Source organism: Asparagus officinalis, chromosome 1 (genome assembly GCF_001876935.1).
Source record: "Asparagus officinalis chromosome 1, Aspof.V1, whole genome shotgun sequence".
Lineage (NCBI taxonomy): Eukaryota > Viridiplantae > Streptophyta > Magnoliopsida > Asparagales > Asparagaceae > Asparagus > Asparagus officinalis.
The window spans coordinates 37,107,400-37,127,332 of record NC_033794.1 but is presented as its reverse complement, the minus strand read 5'-3'; the positions used below and the strand labels follow the sequence as shown (position 1 = coordinate 37,127,332).

The following is a 19,933-nucleotide window of genomic DNA, read 5'->3' as shown; positions in this document are numbered from 1 at the left end:
CGACAGCCCTTCCTCCTGACCGCCCGCGCTCCTCCTCCGCGTGCCACCTCCGACGACCCCCTACACCACCGGCGCTGCCCCGTCGACCAACTGCAGCGTTTCCCAAGCCGTCGCCGAGCACCGCCAGTCCACCCCGCGTTGTCGCCACGCCAAGTCAGCAGCCCGTCGTTCCTACGCGCGTCAGATCAGACCCGCGGACTCGCCCGTTGACGTCGAATCGTTCGACAAAACCCCGAGGCAAGATCCTGATACTCTTTTGACTTGTCATTCAATTCTTAGATCCGCTCTGAATTAATCGGTTGCTTGCAAGTTCCCTATTCTTGCTCAGTATAATTTTAGATTGATTACAGATTTATTACGCATACGAACTCGTTACCCGAATAATTATTTGTTACAAATACGGAACTGTCATGACGATTTCTCAGGTATAACGTAATCATCATCAGACGACAACGTTTCCTTCTGAGGGAGAACTGCCTTCTATGGACTTTCAAGAGTCACGCGCCTTAAGACCTGCTTTTTTTAGCGTGAATTCTCAGCGGCCTCCTGAACTTCAATGCGCAGCATAATGCGCTTGGGTGCTATGATTTCTTTGTCATGTTGAGGGTTGCGGCGACCCCCAGCATGTTGCGTCGTTTGGGGATTTCTTAGTGAATTATTCGTTACAAATACGGGACTGTCGTGAACATATTGGACTGAGAACTATAACGTATAGAACTGTCATAAACGAAACGGACTGTGGACAATAACGTATGACCATTCACGTTGTAATACATATATTGTGATGACTTGTACGGATTTATTTAACATATGATATTAAAAATAATATTTTGATAATAGATACTGTAAAGATAAAATAAGATAAAATTATTTTAGAATTAGTTTATGATTTTTAAAGGATTTATTTGACAAAATAATCATTTTAAAATAATTATAAATTATGTTGGTGAAAAATCATTTTTAGAGTAATTATAATAAATTAATAGAATTTATTTGACAAAAGAATTATTTTAGAATAATTGTAAATAATTTAAAGGAATTTATTTTAAAATAATTATCAATTTAGAATAACTTCGGTAATTTAAGAAAGTTTTATAAAAAGAATTATTTTAGAACATTTATAAATAATTTTTAAGGATTTATTTTAGAAAAGGGATTATTATGAATTATTCATGATTTATGTTTCTTAATTTTAATTATGTGATATGCTATGATATTGTTGAATATGATTAGTTGCAGTTATTACTCTTTGTTACGTTTGAGAACCGTTAGAAATTCATGACTAGTGTGGTCTGGTGTGTCCTGTTTAAGACTTAGAAACCTGTGGGTATGTAATTAACCTTGATAAACAAAAGAGTTGGGATGGAGAAAGTCATGGTTCATGTGATCGGATAAGACTGTTGATGTATCTTTCAGGCACGCACCAGTGAATCGTTTCGCACTGGGGTGGGTCTGAGGAGCAGTGATCGGATATGTTATTGTTTATTTCCAGGCTCGCACCAGTGAATCGTTTCGCACTGGGGTGGGTCTGAGGTGATGTGATATTGTGATTGTTGATTATTTATAGGCTCGCACCAGTGAATCATTTCGCACTGGGGTGGGTCTGAGGAACGGTGATATTGTGATTATTGATTATTTCTAGGCACGCACCAGTGAATCGTTTCGCACTGGGGCGGGTCTGAGGTACTAGTGAGATGTGGTTGTTAACCAGATATCCGATAATATGAACCTTGACTCTGTGTGAGATGTGACTAGTGACCTGTTATAGAATGACTTGTTACCAGTGGATCGGTGTCGCCACTGTGGTTGGTTTGTTGAGTCAAGGTGGATCGGTATCGTCATTTTGGTTAGGATTTATGGATTCTTGTGAGATGTAGGCCAGTTGTGTTTTTTTTCATACATAGATCGGGATTAATATTTAATTATTTACAATTCGAGACATATGGTATATACATGAGGGTTTCCAATGATTATTCTATTCTAGTAGTAAATTATATTTAGATTATTAGTATTTCAGTTGTATGTTTCCATTGTTGTTACCATCATTTGCATTGGTCACACGACCGTTCTATTCTTCCTTTTGGGATCTTGCCGTGTGCCCTGCACCCTGACGTACACCTGTTTTCTCTGGTGTACGTCAGACTTAGAAGAAGAACAGGTTCAGCTTGGAGATGCGCCAGAGCCGAGTATTCTCAGCAGGAGTATCTTGTAGACGAAGCAGAAGAAGAGTTAAAGCTCAGTTATTCCTTTCAGTTTATTTTCGTAGCATTTTCTTTTCCGCCTGATCATTGTATTTTATATTCTCCAGTATTTCATTCAGATAGTTTGTATAAGGGCATGTTTGGCCTGAATATTATGTCTGGATGATCATTTCAGTTGTGATATGTATCTTTTGGTTCTGAGTTGTTTATTATATTCTCATTACTGTGATCGGGGACCTGTACCTTCGTTTGTATTTTTTGACGCTTAGCGTATTAGATTGAGAAGACGGGGTCTAGCACTTATCTCTTCTCAGTTTAATACGCCGCGGGCTTGCTCGCGTCCCGATTCCTTGGTATTTTGGGAAGCGGGGCGTGACAGGTGCCGTTAACGTCTCGCTCGCCAATTTGCTAAGGCTTTGGAGCAAGTGAATGGGCTCTGCTACTAAGAGGATCTGAAGTCTAGGAGACGCCAAGTGGCTAAACCATCGCCACAGCAAGCTTCGGGATTCTTCTCTAAATCACCTACTAACGAATAGATTCGTGTCAAACAGAACTGTTTCACTTTGCAGGAGCACATTCAGAAGCGCCACACACTTCTTGCGCACGTCCGGATCCTTGTGCGAAAAGCATAAGAAATACAGAAAGAATAGGCAGTTAATAAATCGCCCAAGTATAAATGGGCTTGGATACCAAAGGTCAAATCAGTGCCTAAGGAAAAAGTAGACAAAGTTACTATTCAGCCTTCGTCAACTTCAGATCTCGCTCCTCCTGCTCCCGCACCTCAAACGAAGCCTTACGGTAGCATGGATCTCTCCAAATTCAGAATTCCATTAAAGGATCTCCTGGGTCCTCTACATGAAGGTCGAGGCAAAACTCCTGTCAAAGAACGCTTGGGACCGGTGAACAAATCCCGAGCGACTCTTTAGGCTGGGGGTCGTACACGACCTCCTAACAAGACTATTCCTATAACCGCCTGCTTGGGGGTGCGTACAGAAGGCCGGGAGCCCGTTAGGGTTTCACCCTCACAAAGGTGTGATTCTAAACGTATGACTCCTGCAAACGCCAACAAGGCATTGCTTATTCAGAAGAAAATGTGTCTGGCAGAAGACAACGTTATACCTGATAAACAACCAATAGGTTGCTCCGGCTACAACGCTGATGAGTTGTACTATCAGGTTAGTGGTAAGTCTCGAAAGAGAAATACTCCAGAAAAGGACTCTCACTGCTCTTGTGAGAGGTTAATCAGAGCAGTGTTATCAGAATGTAGCTGCCCTAAGACCACTCCACAGAGAGTCTCAATATTCAAAAGGATCTACACTGAAGCATCGAAACCCAAATCAAGGCGTTTCCACAAAAGAGGATCGGTCGTTCGAGATGACGAACTCCCAGAAGTTACCATCAACATGGTCAATAAGGGAAATTCTCCGATTATTTCAAGTGATTCTAGCCCCGACTTTTCTCTAGGAAGAAGAGTCAATTCAGAAATAGCCCAACTAATGTCTCGACTCCAGCTAGAAGCTGTTGGACCTAAACAATCCGCAGTCATGATCAACATGGTTGATAAGGGAAAGTCGACCCGACCTTCTAGTTCAGACCCCTTCATATCGCATCATGTAACTGGGCTACACACAGGGACTACTAGACGTAGGGACTATCAGAGGATGAATAGAGGATTATCCTCGGATGATGAAGTATCAGATGCCAACTCTGTAGTCACTTCTGACAATACGATATCCACCAATCTTGTAGGCACATTACTTTCTACTCTCTATCTCTTATCATCACATCATTAAGTCTATTTTTAATATCAACTATCAGATCGATGCCTTCAGTTCTTTTCTCGTCCCTCCACCAATCTTGTAGGTACATTACTGCTTGTATAGTAGATAGATCTAGCGATGTTTTGTGATCGTCGACCAAACGTCTGGATGCGCTGAAGGTGGATTCTAAAGCTACTGTAGAAACCTGTACTGTTATTAAGTCACGAGCCATGATGGAAAACATACAACATAAAATCGTTCTATGTACTCTCCACCATTACAAAATATCAAAATCGACATTATTTTGAGAAATAACTAAAGGTGCAGCTAAATATTATTTAATTTCAGAAATTTCCCTTGATGATGATCCAGATCTAGATCCACGGCTACCAGTTAGCCTCTCTATCAATGATTTCCTATCAAAAATCTTACATTTGCTTCGTCTTGAGCTCATAGAAGCTGTAGGTTGATGTGTATTTACACTATATCTACATACATACTCATCAAATAATCTTTAAAAATAATATTTAATAGTATTATAATGAGTGAGAGCAATAATAGTCTGACCATCATCAGAGTCTATTATCATGTTCTTATATAAAGAAGTTTTAATAAAATTTAAAGGCTAATATCCTTTAAGCATGGATCAATAAGAACCCCAAAACAAAACTAATAGGAATAGGGCTAAAATACTAATTAAATTTACTTTCCATTTCAAAAAACACATTTCCAAAATAATTATCCATGCAATAATTAGTAAAAAAAATTTGAATACTTAAAACTTATGAAGCAACTTGAGTAATAATTGGATAAGAACAACCAAATAATAACATAGTAGCTTCAAAAAAAAACTAGTAGCATCTCTTTTACACTACATATAAGTGTCCATTCATCATCAGTTATTCCATATATATCACCAGAGCTAGAATTAGAAGCATAGAAAGCAATAAAATCATTTATAGTTTTTTTTATACTCTATTGCTACATTTAACATTACGTAGGTCGAATTCCACCTGTGGTTAACATCTTTTGAAATTAATTTGGATTTTAATTTTTTTTTCCTTCTACACAATTATTTTTATCTTTAAGTCTTTATTCAGAAGTATTATGAACATAAGCTATAACCCTAAAATTTTCTATCATGGGTTTAATTTCATTAAGTACATTTTGAACAATTAAATTTAAAATATGGCACATGCATCTAATATGAAAAGTATTACCATAACATGACAACAGCAAAGATGATTTGATATGATCTACAGCTACATTATTACTACTTGCATTACCTAGTGAAAGAGAAAATATTTTTTTCAGAAATTTCTAGTCTTGAAGGTTCTTCCATTATTAAATTTACAACATTAGTACTAGTGTGTGAATCTTCAAATGTGATAAACAATAACTCTTTTAAATATTTACCCAGTATTATTAATCCAGATTGCTGTGATACATAAATAACTAGTATGTACTCTAGATGTCCAAATATCAGAAGTTAGAGAAAATTTATAGTTTAAGATTTGAAAATAAGAAATTATTTTTGTTTATTCCTCGTGATAATATTTTAAAATATCATGTTGACAAGATTGACGAGAATTTTTTAAAAAAATAAGAGATACAAATCATCTCTAATCATATATTCAAATTCACCATCTTCTAATTATGTAAAAGGAAGGTTTTTAAGAACAATAAACCTCATGACGCAATTTTGGCTTTAATTACGTTGTAGTTGCAGGAACCGATGTTATCAGATGTAAATGATTGAGAGAGTAGAGATTGGCAGATATTTTCTTGAGACGTTGTTGCTTGAGCTCTATTATATCTTTCCTAATAGCGTTTGAGGTGGTTGGTGCCGCTCTTATGATGAGCTTCAAAGACATGGCTGCACAATGCACATTTGTTTTCTAGGTGAGAAGTTTACCGTGTTGATCCCTGATGACTTCTATATTCTCCAAAAAATTCCACATATCTGATCTCGACATTTTAGGGCTCTAAGTGTTGGATCATTGCCACCGGATTCAGGATCAAACATCGATAGTAAGAGGAGTAGTTACAGGATGGGTAGCAGTAGGACTTATTTCGGTGTTAGGAGTCGGAATTTGCATTTCATGCTCGAAGGAGGAAGTCATCGTAATTAGAGAATATAAGAGAGAATAAGATAATATAAGAAAGTATTAGAAAGCATAAGAGAGTATTAGAGAGAAGTAAAATGAGTTTGGAATAAAAAAAATCAAATGAAACTCCGTTCTATTTATAGAGGCAACCCCTAGCCAAATGACTAAAATACCCTCAAATTTTAATTGTTTCTTGACCATGTTAGGGGTATTTTGATCAAATAACAAAAATAGCTATTTTAGGCTATTTAGACAAACGGAATAGGGTCGGGCCCGGGCCCGGCCTGAGTCATCCAGTAAAACGGGCATTTTATTGCCCGTTGGACCGGATTCAATTTCCGGCCCGAGCTGGGCGTCTACGCCCGGCCCGGTCCAAATCCTGTGGTGCGGTCCGGGTCTAGTCCGGGTAGGCTCGAAAAAGAATAGTTTGATCCGGCCAGAAATCTGGCCGGGCCCGGTGTAGGTTTCGCCGAACCCACCTGGACCCGGACCCGAGCTCGAAGCCCGGCCAGGCTTGGGTTCCCGGGCTTTTCTCGTGTCCGGCCAGGCTGGATCTGGGTTGGACGTCGGGCTGGGTCCGGGTCTGCACCTGTTTTGACAGCCCTAATGAGAAGGAAACAATATCTGGCTTCAATTCACGGGCTTAAAAACGTATAAATGCACCCTTGTTGCCCATCCACGGAGATGTAAATGCATCTCAGGAGCATATTAAATATTAAACAGTCACTAATTTACCAATAAATGCAGGGATAGCAAGGCAACCGATGAATAAAATGGAACACGGTGCAATAACATGTAGTAACCTGAAAACTATTAGCAAATGTATAATTCTCGAAATGAATCGTATGTGTATGCAAGGGAAAAATATCCTCAACTGGAGCTAGGGCTGGGAACAAGTGTTGTTCAAGCTTCGCAGGACACACAAACTAATGTAAGGCAGCACGCTGCAGTCAGTGCTGGGCTTGCAACTCAAAACGAAAGAGTTGGCGAGGCAAGTTACCGTAAAGGTTAAACTAAACCAAGAGCTGGCACTTGGCATAAGACATACTTACTGCTTTAGGCCAGACGTGAACAAATCAAGTACTGGTACTTAAGATCTTTTAATAACCTATTGTGAAATGAGACAAATTCGAGACTTTGTTTCAGATGTAGTACCATGGATGAACCTCAAGGATAGTAACACCAAGTACCTGATGAAGCATACAAGATGCACCTTTAGGTCATCACAAAGGTGCAAAAGTTGGTCTATAGCTATATAGAACCCAGTGGCATAATCAAATATTACATTACAGATAAAAAAGTATAAACACGTGACTGAAGCTAGAATAAAAATTGTACAAGAGATCTTGTCCACCAACTTTTTGATTCGTTGAATTTACTTTGAGATCAGTGCCACATATCAAGGCCATCATTGAGATGTGTGTCTTGTTGTGTTCACATGCTAACCCGAATCTCAAAGCAAAATCAATAGATTAAAAAGTTGTACAAAAGCTTCCATCTAGTTAAGTTTATTCTAGCTTTAAACATGTTCTTTTATGCTAGAACGACCTGTTTGATAATTGACATGCTATATATCATGAAACTAATGATAGATGGAACTCTAACCATAACCACCAGCGACAGAAAAAATGGATTCCATTTACAAGTATAAGAAAAGAGATTTTTCGATCAAATTTCCATTTGTTCATGTTAGTTACGAGCCCTTACAGGGTCAAGAACGTGAAAGCTGCCGATCATCTCTTCACAAATGCAAGTGCTCTCATCGCTGTTATTTTATGCAGACATAAATATGATGTGTTACATTACATGATCACAGTAGTTCGGAGCAGAAAAAACAGTTATAAGCTTTCCATCATGTCCAACTTCATAGCCCTAGTCCTTCACCTCTTGTGAATCAGACAACAAAATCTGCAGTAGAAATTAAGATATAAGAGCAGAAGTAAAAAAAAAATGAAATGACAAGGAGACAACACCTTACCAAGATTATTCTCTTGCAGAAGAAATCTCTGTCACGTCTTCACCAAATGAGAGACCTACTCCGCGCTTACTTGCCCCCTTCCCAATTGAGGTTGTGGGTCGCTCCAAAGTAAGTCACACATTAGACCTGACGATTTATAGATGATTTATTCAGAGATATTGCAGAAGAAACGAAGCAAAGGCACATGTCTAGGAGTAATACTGCAGTATACAGTCAGCATATTTGTTCTGCATGATTCTATACACCATTTCAGCTATGTGATTTAGTAGGCATACCAACTTCTGCCGGAATCATTTTCCATTGGAAACAAGATAAAGTTCATAACATTGAAAGAGTACAAGATAAAGAAATATCATTAACTATATTTAGATGGCCAGGAAGAGAATAAAGATATATCTTCTGGAATAGAATTCAGAGAAAAAACAACGCATCAGCTTTTGAAACTAAAATTAAATAACAATATAAACAATACCTTCCTCTGCAGGCTCACAGATACGATCAATTGCTAGAATTTCAGAGAGCTTTACTCCATCAGTACTGAATAGCCCACCATGGACTACAAAGACTTTGTCGTTTATGACATAAGCCAAAGGTAAACAACAAAATACTTCCGCAAACAGCTCAACAAACGGTTTGCTCAATTTAGACCTGACCTCTCCTTCAAACCCATAGATTTTGTTCATGTTCTTGCTTTCATGGTTTCCTCTGGCAAGGTACATAGCTGCAAAATGTTTGCAGAACCACTTAATATCAAAGGCAAATCTTAATGATTCAATATATGCCAACACCTGATATAGAATAACATTGGGCTGAAAACAAACGCATAGAGAAGCTTAAGAATGTGTGTTGATCTAAAAATATTCCAAAGGTAATGTCAGCTTGGATTGAATATAATGTTAGTTTACAACGTGTAAGCTCAAGCTTTAGATGAATCAGTTGTCTAGCAATGGAATCAGAGAACAAGAAACTATCTTTCAAGGTCCTAGGTTCAAACCTCATCATTAACAAACCAATTATGTTGAAAATGATCCACTTTACTCTCTACTTCCTAGAGTCATGCTTATGTTGGAGGCTTTTCCATGTGGCCCAAAAGGCCCACATGAGGAGAGTCAAGCGTTAAGCTTGCTTGATATCCGTAGTTGTTGGGAAAATGACCCACTAAACCAGAGAATAGATAGACAATCACAAACACAATATTTACGTGGTTCGATCAAATTGATCTACGTCCACGGCAAGAGGGTGTTTCACTATATTTCTTTCTCAAATTACAACACTCGTACAATATTTGAGAACTCACTTTCTTTCGTTGTGTGGCTTTCACTCTATCTCTCTCTGCCTTGATTTCTTAGTTTTGGAGTGTCTGCCAAAAATGAAGAGAGGGGAGGAGTTTTATAACCTTTAATCCCTTCAATCCGGCCACCAATTACGCCATCAATTTTCCCCTGTCATCATCCTTCTTCAGTTGTCCACCAATTACGCCAGAGAGTCTGCCTCCCATTTGTCAAAAGAGTAAGGCCACCAATCACACCTTATGTTTGTTGACAAACACAAGAAAACAAAATTGGCCTCTTTATTTGACTAACAATCTCCACCTCGGTGAAGTTTTCCCAAAACTGAGCCGACACCAATAACTAGTGAGTCTTCACCCATCTTGCAAACAATGCCCCAAACGGGGCTAGCTAACAACTGCGAATGCCTCCCAAATTCAAGCAGTGCTTGAACTTGAAGGCCGGGATCGGTTTGATCAACATGTCAGCTGGGTTGTCTGCAGTACCTATCTTTTTCATCGTGATGTTTCTTTCAGCAGTTGCCTCACGAATGAAATGATATCTAACATCAATATGCTTTGTCCTCTCATGATGTGCTGAGTTTTTGCTTAGATGTATTGCGCTCTGATTGTCACAAAATACAACTGAACTAGCCTCCTGCTGTAGTCCAAGCTCCCTCACGAGATTTCTCAACCAAATGGCCTCTTTTACCGCTTCTGCTGCTGCCATGTATTCTGCCTCTGTAGTAGACAAAGCAACTGTCGACTGTAGAGTTGATCTCCAACTAATAGCTGAGCCAAAAAGAGTAAAAAGATAACCAGTCAAAGATCTCCTTTTATCTAGATCACCTGCATAGTCAGAATCTACAAAACCAACAACTGAGATTCCCAAAGTACTGCTATTAAAAACTAAACCCAAATCTGAGGTACCCCTGAGATACCGAAGGATCCACTTCACTGCCTCCCAGTGTGCCTTCCCTGGTTGAGTCATGTATCTGCTCACTACACTGACTGCCTGGGTAATGTCTGGACGAGTACAAATCATAGCATACATAATGCTACCCACTGCATTAGAGTATGGAACTCGGGACATCTCCTTCTTCTCGTTCTCACTTGTAGGTGAATCTGAAGCCGAGAGCCTAAAGTGAGGAGCCAAAGGAGTCGTAACGGGCTTGGCCTTCTTCATCCCAAAGCGTTCAAGCACCTTTTCAATATAACTCTTCTGTGAGAGATATAAAGTTCCAGCTTTCCTGTCCCTCCTGATCTCCATACCTAAGATCTTCTTTGCTGCACCAAGATCTTTCATCTCAAACTCATCACTGAGTTGTTTCTTCAAAATAAGAATCTGCGACATGTTCTTAGCAGCAATAAGCATGTCATCGACATATAATAGAAGATAAATAAAAGAATCATCTCCTAGATGCATGTAGTACACACAACTATCATAAGTACTTCTTGAGTACCCATGACTAAGCATAAAATTATCAAACCTCTTGTACCACTGTCTGGGAGATTGCTTCAGGCCGTACAAAGATTTCTTCAATCTGCAAACTTGATCTTCTTTACCTTCTACGAAGTATCCCTCTGGCTGAGACATGTAGATAGTCTCCTCAAGTTCGCCATGCAAAAATGCAGTCTTCACATCAAGCTGCTCAAGCTCCAGATCAAATAGAGCAACCATGGCAAGCAATACACGGATGGAGGTATGCTTCACAACCGGAGAGAAAACTTCATCATAGTCAATTCCCCTCCTTTTGTCTATAACCCTTAGCCACCAACCGTGCTTTGAATCTAGCATCTTCAACCCCTGGGATCCAAGTTCGCCATGTAAAAATGCAGTCTTCACATCAAGCTGCTCAAGCTCCAGATCAAATAGAGCAACCATGGCAAGCAATACACGGATGGAGGTGTGCTTCACAACCGGAGAGAACACTTCATCATAGTCAATTCCCTCCTTTTGTCTATAACCCTTAGCCACCAACCGTGCTTTGAATCTAGCATCTTCAACCCCTGGGATCCCTTCTTTCTTCTTGAAAATCCACTTGCATCCAATTGCCCTTTTACCCTTAGGTAATTGCACCAAATCCCAAGTCTGATTCTTGTAAAGTGACTTGAGTTCTTCTATCATAGTCGTGACCTAACGTCCAGATTCTCCACATGAGACAGCTTCAGTAAAGTTTGATGGCTCTTGAATACTCATCTCTTCAGCTGTCGTGAGAGCATACGCCACTAATTCAGCATGTGCATATCTTTGAGGAGGTTTGATCTGTCTCCTCTCTCTGCCAGTGGCTATGGAATAAGGTTCTTCAGTCTCAGCATCATCAGCATCTGAGCCTGAATCATGTTGCTCTTCTACAGCTGTAGGAGCAAATTTTATAGACGACTTTTGAGACGTCTCTCCCTCGAGCTCCACCTGAAGCTCCACCTTATCCATGGTCTTCTCTACATTTCCTGTAGACTCAACAGAAACCTTCCCATGATCAAGCATATATCTTTCATTAAAAGTAACATCTCTACTAATAATGAATTTAGGAGAATCAGGTTCAAGACTCCACAAACGATAGCCTTTAACGCCATCAGCATAACCAATAAATATGCATTTCTTAGCTCTAGGCTCAAGCTTACCCTCTCTAACATGATAGTAAGCGGGACATCCAAATACCTTTAAATTTGAATAGTCATTTGGTTTACCTGACCATACCTCATTTGGAGTCTTGTGTTCAATGGCTGTAGAAGGAGACCGATTCACCAAGTAACAAGCTGTGTTAACAGCTTCAGCCCAGAAGCCTTTATCCAAGCCAGAGTTTGAGAGCATACACCTAGCTCTCTCCATCAACGTTCTATTCATGCGTTCTGCCACCCCGTTTTGCTGAGGAGTGTGCCTGACCGTGCGATGTCGTACGATCCCAGAATTTGAGCAGAACTGATTGAACTCACCACTGCAGAACTCTAAGCCATTATCTGTTCGGAGACGTTTAATCTTCTTTCCAGTTTGATTCTCAACAAGTACTTTCCACTTCTTGAAAGTTTCGAACACCTCGCTTTTGCGCCTGAGAAAGTAAACCCAAACTTTCCTGGAAAAATCATCAATAAACGTCAGAAAATAAAGAGCACCACCTTTGGATGGAACCTGAGTGGGTCCCCACAAATCTGAATGGATGTAGTCGAGAGTGTCCTTCGTCGTATGTGAGCCAGTCGAGAAGCTGACCCGAGTTTGCTTCCCAAACACACAATGCTCACAGAAATCCAGTGATGATGTATGATCACCACAGAGTAAGCCACGTTTACTCAAAATAGTCATCCCCTTCTCACTCATGTGGCCTAAGCGCATGTGCCACAACTGAGTAGTGTCCCTATCAGCATCAGAAGACACACCTGCAGAGCCTGTCACCGTACTGCCTTGGAGAACATAAAGACTGTTCACCTTACTACCTTTCATCACAACCAATGAACCCTTAGTAACTCTAAGAGCTCCACCTTCATTCATTACAACCAATGAACCCTTAGTAACTCTAAGAGCTCCACCTTCGCCAGTGTAAGAACACCCAATAGAATCCAAAGAACTCAAAGAAATTAGATTTTTCTTTAAGTCCGGGATGTGTCTCACATCTGACAAAGTTCTCACTATCCCATCGTGACACCGGATGCGAACTGTACCAATGCCAACTGTCTTGCAAACTGCATTGTTGCCCATCAAAACTGATCCACCACTTATAGATCTGTAAGTAGTGAACCAATCTTTATTTGGACACATATGAAAAGACGCACCTGTATCCAAGATCCATTCTTTATCGGAACGGCCATCCAAGGGACATACTGTAAGAACCGTCTCAGCAACAACGACAGTATCAGCCTTTGCCGTATTAGCTGAATCTGAGGTTTCACCACACTGGTTGTCTTTCTTCTTTAGAGCATAGCATTCTGACTTATAATGCCCTTTCTTGTGACAGTAGAAACACTCCACATTTTTCTTGTTTGGGGCTGACCTGAACTTTGAGCGATTTCTGGATTGCCCTTTATCACCCTCTCTGTCCTTCGATCTACCTCTGGCTAGCAAACCATCAGCCTGCCCATCGGTACCTCTCCCATTCAACTTTGTTCTCAACTCAGCAGAGTTCAAAGAGGCCTTCACATCCTCAAGACTTATGGATTCTCTTCCATACAACATAAAGTTAACAAAGTTTTCATAAGAGTTAGGCAATGAACATAACACAATGAGAGCCTGGTCTTCATCATCAAGTTTAAGATCCAGGTTTTTCATATCCATGATAATTTTATTAAATTCATCAAGGTGTTCCTGAATGGGTGTACCTTCCTTCATCTTCAGTGTGTATAACCGCTGCTTCAGGTATAATCTCGTAGTAAGAGATTTCTTCAAATAGAGACTTCCGAGCTTTGACCACAACCCCGCTGCCGTTTCCTCATCGGCAACTTCACGAAGCACATTGTCGGATAGTGACAATTGCAAGGCGCTGTGAGCTTTTTCGTCCATCTCTTCGATCTCGGCACTAGTCATATCTTCTGGGTATTTCCCGTCGATAGCTTTAACCGTGCCTTCACGTCACAACAAAGCCTTCATCTTTATCCTCCATAGGCCAAAATTGTTCTGGCCATCAAAGATCAACACCGAGAACTTTACGGAAGCCATTGTAGAGGATTGAAAGCTGTCCTAGAACCGAGAAGCTCTGATACCAGTTTGTTGGGAAAATGACCCACTAAACCAGAGAATAGATAGACAATCACAAACACAATATTTACGTGGTTCGATCAAATTGATCTACGTCCACGGCAAGAGGGTATTTCACTATATTTCTTTCTCAAATTACAACACTCGTACAATATTTGAGAACTCACTTTCTTTCGTTGTGTGGCTTTCACTCTATCTCTCTCTGCCTTGATTTCTTAGTTTTGGAGTGTCTGCCAAAAATGAAGAGAGGGGAGGAGTTTTATAACCTTTAATCCCTTCAATCCGGCCACCAATTACGCCATCAATTTTCCCCTGTCATCATCCTTCTTCAGTTGTCCACCAATTACGCCAGAGAGTCTGCCTCTCATTTGTCAAAAGAGTAAGGCCACCAATCACACCTTATGTTTGTTGACAAACACAAGAAAACAAAACTGGCCTCTTTATTTGACTAACAGTAGTTATAACGGTCTAACCCATCCGCTTAAACCTTCAGCTAAAATGGTACTTTGAGAAGCTCAAAAGACAAAGCTATGATATAACTAAAACTTTATGGAGCAAACACTAACTAGCACAAAAGAAAATTAATGACAGTTGCACATTCCATGAAAACTATAGAACAAATACTAACTAGCACAAAAATTAATGACGGTTGCAGGTGCCAAGAAAATGGTTTTCGTTTATGAATAAGGTAATACATGATAATATAAAACTTCACCAACAATAACAGCATGTATAGATACAACCTACTTTCTATTGTACCCGAAAAAAATTGAAAGATAGTAATGACAACAGCAATTTATATATCATAATTATAAACAACACAAAGCATTCTTCTTGGAAGTAAGGTGCCCTGAGCCAGGGCCGACGGCCTGATATACAAGGGAAGTATGAAATGCCTCAACAAGAAATAAGGTCTAAGGGAGGAAGTGGGACGCACGAGAGTTTAACAAAGTAAACCCATTCTACAAGGGAGAAAAATCAGAAATTTCGCATAAGAGGAATATCTATTCTGTTAAGCAAAGAAATCAGCATGAAGAACTGCAAAGGAGAGAAACTATGGATGATGAAACATGTGCAGGACAGCTGATGATTATGATTTGATCTCTGTTATCATCCATTTTTTAGTTCCCATGCTAGTAAAGGTTTTAGTTGCTCATTATTGAGGATAAAATGAAGGAGAATTGATTACAATGGTTCAAACATGTGCAATAGAGGCCAACAAATGTGCAGATAACAGAATTGATGAGACCATTGTAAATGAGCAATTAGGAACATAAATAGGAATAGGTCTAGGCAACTTGAAAGGAGACAATAAAAATGGCTTTGTTAGTGCCAACTTGTCTGAGAAGATGGTCCTTAACCAACATGAATAGAAATGTTTTAATAAGTGCTAGGTGATTCTAGGAGCCAGACCAAGCACCTGGGCACTGAGGCGGGAAGCGGCACGTGGGCAGTTTTAGCATCAAGAGAGGAAGGATTTTTTTAATTTTGAAGATTCAAAATTCTATCCTTGTCATTTACCTAAGATGGACTTGGTTATAGAGTTTTGATCTGATCTATTCGACTTGGCCAATTCTCTTCATCCATTACTGTGCTTAAGAGAGCAATATACCATTTTTAATACGCGCCCATGCCCTTCTAGGTGATCCCAAGGCCTAGGCAGGCGGCCTAAGTACTTCGGCCTAAGTGGGTGCCGGTACCCAAGCTGCTTTTAAAACAATAAAAGAATTCATGTAGCCAACCCCAAAAACTACAAGGTCATTACAAAATCCACAGGAACTGTAGGAATTCACTAAAAGGCTTATGTGCAGATGCAAGCAACATTTTATGCAAACAATAATTTAATACCCATGGCATTAGGTGTCTTGTTAGCAGGCAGAAAAGGACGAAGAAAACAGTAAACTGTTTAAAAAGAAAAGGTAACATTACCCCCATTACATGATTAAAACAACAAACAAAAAACCACAGCTTCTAAAAAAAAGAAAAAGAAGAAGAGAAAAAAAAAGAACAAGCCCAGTTATTCATATTTCCTAACGTATAAGCCCTCTTACCTGGCCTTGCACATCACCACAACTGTGAAATGCTTCCCATAGGGAACAGTTATGTCGACCAGTAAAGGCATAGCCCGCAAGGTTTCTCTTGCCTGTAAGACAATTTGGTAAGCATACCTACAATAAAGCAGTTTATGAAATCAATTGGTAGCAAGAGGAAAAAAGGAGGAGCAAAAAGAAAGAGAACTTGTTTTGAGGAGATAAGCTTTTAGTTTTAAATGCAATCTATTGCCCAATTTTACCAGCAAGAAGTACTTACTACCTTTTATGTAAACTTTTCTGGTTCCTAAAATCATCCATCATTTTCTTCACAAAGTCCAACGTTACAACTTCACCTTCTATTCTTGCACCAGCATATTGTGGCTCCACGTCTGTACCAAATCAGCAACTGAGCATTCATTTGAAAAAGAAAGAAAACAAATTACAGGAAACCAGGTTACTCCACCCGAAGCGACCTGAATACAGTATAAAACTTTATCAGAACTCAAAAGAGATACAGAAAAGAAGGAAGAAGGACAAGGATGGGACTTTCCTCAACCATTATTAATTTATGTCTTTCTAACGGTAGATGCAGAGCATATTAACTAGTGATGTCTAATAGTTACTGGTAGAAGTAAAACTAAGTGGAAGTTGATTTTCCAGAAGGCAGATGAAATGTTCTAGGTGTTCCTCTGTAAACGTTACTTCTTTAGAAGTTAGAACCTGTCTGATTAGACAAAGGAGTTTGAGCATAAAAACATAAACAGGCTGCATGTGTCACATTTCGCTTACTTCTTTATGGGTGAGTAATGAGGACAAGAAATGGCAATATTTGATTAGTTGATATATTTTTAAAATTTGAAATTTGAAATTTAAAATTTAAAATTTAAAATTTGAATTTTGAATTTTGAATTTTGAAATTTAGTTTAATTTTAGTTGAGTGATTTGAGGGATTGTTGTTTGTTTCTATTTTTATTGCACGTTGTGTGCACGTAGATTTTTTTCATAAATAAGGTTGTATTAGACTATTGAAAATCAATGAATTATTAAAAATTGAAATGAAATTTGAGTTGACTTAATTTGGGTGTGAAACCTAGGCCTCGGGTGTGAAACCCTAGGCCAATACATGTTCCTCTTCTTCTAGCTGTCAAACCTTTATCTTCTCCCGTTCATCTGTTCATCTCACAGCCTCGCTGCCCCCACCCTTTCTCTTCCTTACACTCCTTACCTTCGAGCAGCCGTTGTTCCCACCTCCGTAAGCCGTCAGAACCACCTCAACAGTCGTTGATTTCCCTCCGTCCTCCTCCACTCTTCGAGCCGCCGTTTATTTTGTCTTGACGCCGCTGCCAGCCTCGTCCCGACGCCCGCCACCTGCATCGACCCGACGACTACCCGTGGGACATCGCACCACCCTCATCCCATCGTCGCGTCGTCATCAGTTCAACACCGTCGCACTCGTCGTCATCGGATCTCCGCCTCATCATCGTCATTCAGTTCACCGTTGTCGTCGCACCACCTCCAGAGGTCTCTCACGTCGAGTTTGTTCAGACCGACGAAGGTTTCGTTTTCTTTCGTTCCTCTTTATTTTTCTGTCAATCTCATTTTGTTAGTTAATTGCATGAGTATATTACCTCTAAACTCTTATCATATATTCACTGCTTAAAGTATAATTGTGAGTTGAGAGTAACTGAACATGTGATTGTTAAAACTTGATATTGATTATAAAACTTGTGCAATTATAATGAATATTGCAATTAAATTGATCGAGATTGGAATTGTTCATATCTTATTAAAATCCATCTGTCACATTAACTGTTTTAGATTAAATTTCCTGCCTAAGATCATGAATTTTGGTGAAACGGTGCGTTGTTCGATTTAGATCGCTAATTCTGATGGACCCCCTCTCCCGTTTTGCATCATTTTGGAATCAGAGCATGGTTCTAGGGTAGGATTTTTTTATTTTTTGAGTCTTTTAATTGATAAAAAAATCATTTATCTCATTTAGTTGTTAGTACTTGTCACTCGCACATGTCTACCATATCGATTAGAAAAATCAAGTGAGTCAACTAGTGAGTCAAGCATGTCAGGCAGTGTAGAGTCCGAACTCCTTAAGAAATTTGGTGAACTAGCAGCACGATTTGACAACACCAATGAAAGGCTTGCTAGGCTCGCAGAAGCGCGCGTTACAACTCCGCCACGAGCTTAAGGCTATGGATACCCACTGCAAGGTCATGGGTACATCGTTCATCGACCCCCACCTCAACTTGTGCCTGATCCACCAACCTTTGATGGTAAGTTCGATCCAGAAACTTTCTTTGACTGGCTGAAGAGCATGAATCGCTACTTTGATTCGTACACCCTGACGGAATCCTAAAAAGTCAAGTTTACCATAATGAAGCTCACCGGAACCGCCTGTCAATATTGATCCAACTTTGAAATGATAAGGCATATTAGAGGTGAGTTACCAATTTTTACTTGGCGAGAAATGGCCGACGAACTAAAACAGAAATATCTCCCGTCATCATTTATTCATAGATTGCTAAATAAGTGGCATTGTCTTACTCAGGGAACCAAATCTGCAAAAGAGTACGTTGCTCAATTTAATGAATTGTTTACTCGATGCAGCACCATTGACCAAGAAGCACCAATAAAAGTCTTGTCAAAGTTTAGAGCCGGATTGAGAAGTGACCTCCAAACCGAACTCTTTGCTCGAGGAGTAGACACCCTTGTCAAAGTTTAGAGCCGGATTGAGAAGTGACCTCCAAACCGAACTCTTTGCTCGAGGAGTAGACACCCTTGAGAGAGCTTACGCCTTAGTTCAAGATCTTAGACACCCTTGAGAGAGCTTACGCCTTAGTTCAAGATCTAGATGAAGCCAAATTCCACCAATCTCATAGAGGTCAGGATTTTCGAACTCATTCCTCCCTGTCTTCTCGTGCCACTACCTCTAGTCAGCCTCCGAGTCAATTTAGCCCTAGTTATTACCAGTCTAGAGTCAATCCCAATGGTCAGAAATCAGAAAGAGATCTCTTCAAACTTAGCCTAATAATTCAGTGTTACAATTGTCAAGGATATGAGCACGTTGCTACTGTCTGTACAACTCCGTTCAGAGTTAGAATCAATAAGCCGCCTATAACAGAATCAAAAGCCATTATTGAGGAAACCGTTAACCAGATCGTAGATTTGACAGAATCTAACTTTGACAAGAAAATTCAGGATAGTATAATCGAAGAATCATGCACTTCCGTTCCTTCTGAAACTACCCCTGTAATTATGGAGTTAACTAAAGTTTCATGCAATGACAACACTCTGACTATTCCCCAAGCTACCCCTTTGATCACGAAATCCACTGATGTTATCCCTGAAGTTGTTCTTGAAATTGAAACTTCAACTCCTCTTGAACCAACCCCCGTGACTGAAACGTTGTTGGTATTCTCCACGAAGTCCTCCCGGACAAACATGACACCCAACACGTTCCTGATTTGATTCTTGAAGCAATTCACTCAGATATTTGTATGGGAGTTGAAACTCAAACTGAGCATAGTGAAATAACTATCATATTAGATGTCAAACCCCCATGTATTATCCCGATAGTCACTCACACGTACACTGATCCATTTTGGGAATATATAGTGATTAGGGATACAAATTTGAGCACGAGTGTTTTCATTTCCTTTCTTGTCTCAAGTTGAGCGCACAAAAACATTCCTCATTCACGTATTTGTTTGCATGTTCCTCACTATCACTGCTAGAATCAAAAAAAAATTATGCATCTTAACAAAGGAACAGTTAATTATTCCATTTGATAGAGGACGTCGTGCATACTAGACACTTCGTTGAGTTTAAATCTGCCATTGATAGCACTGTTCGAGTCTGCATTTCATACGTAGTCATTTGAGTGA

General features: G+C 39.7%; 1 pseudogene; it reads right to left on the bottom strand.

Moving 5' to 3' along the window:
- LOC109822870 overlaps positions 1 to 17,238 on the bottom strand; it is a 33,199-nt pseudogene extending 15,961 nt beyond the window's left edge.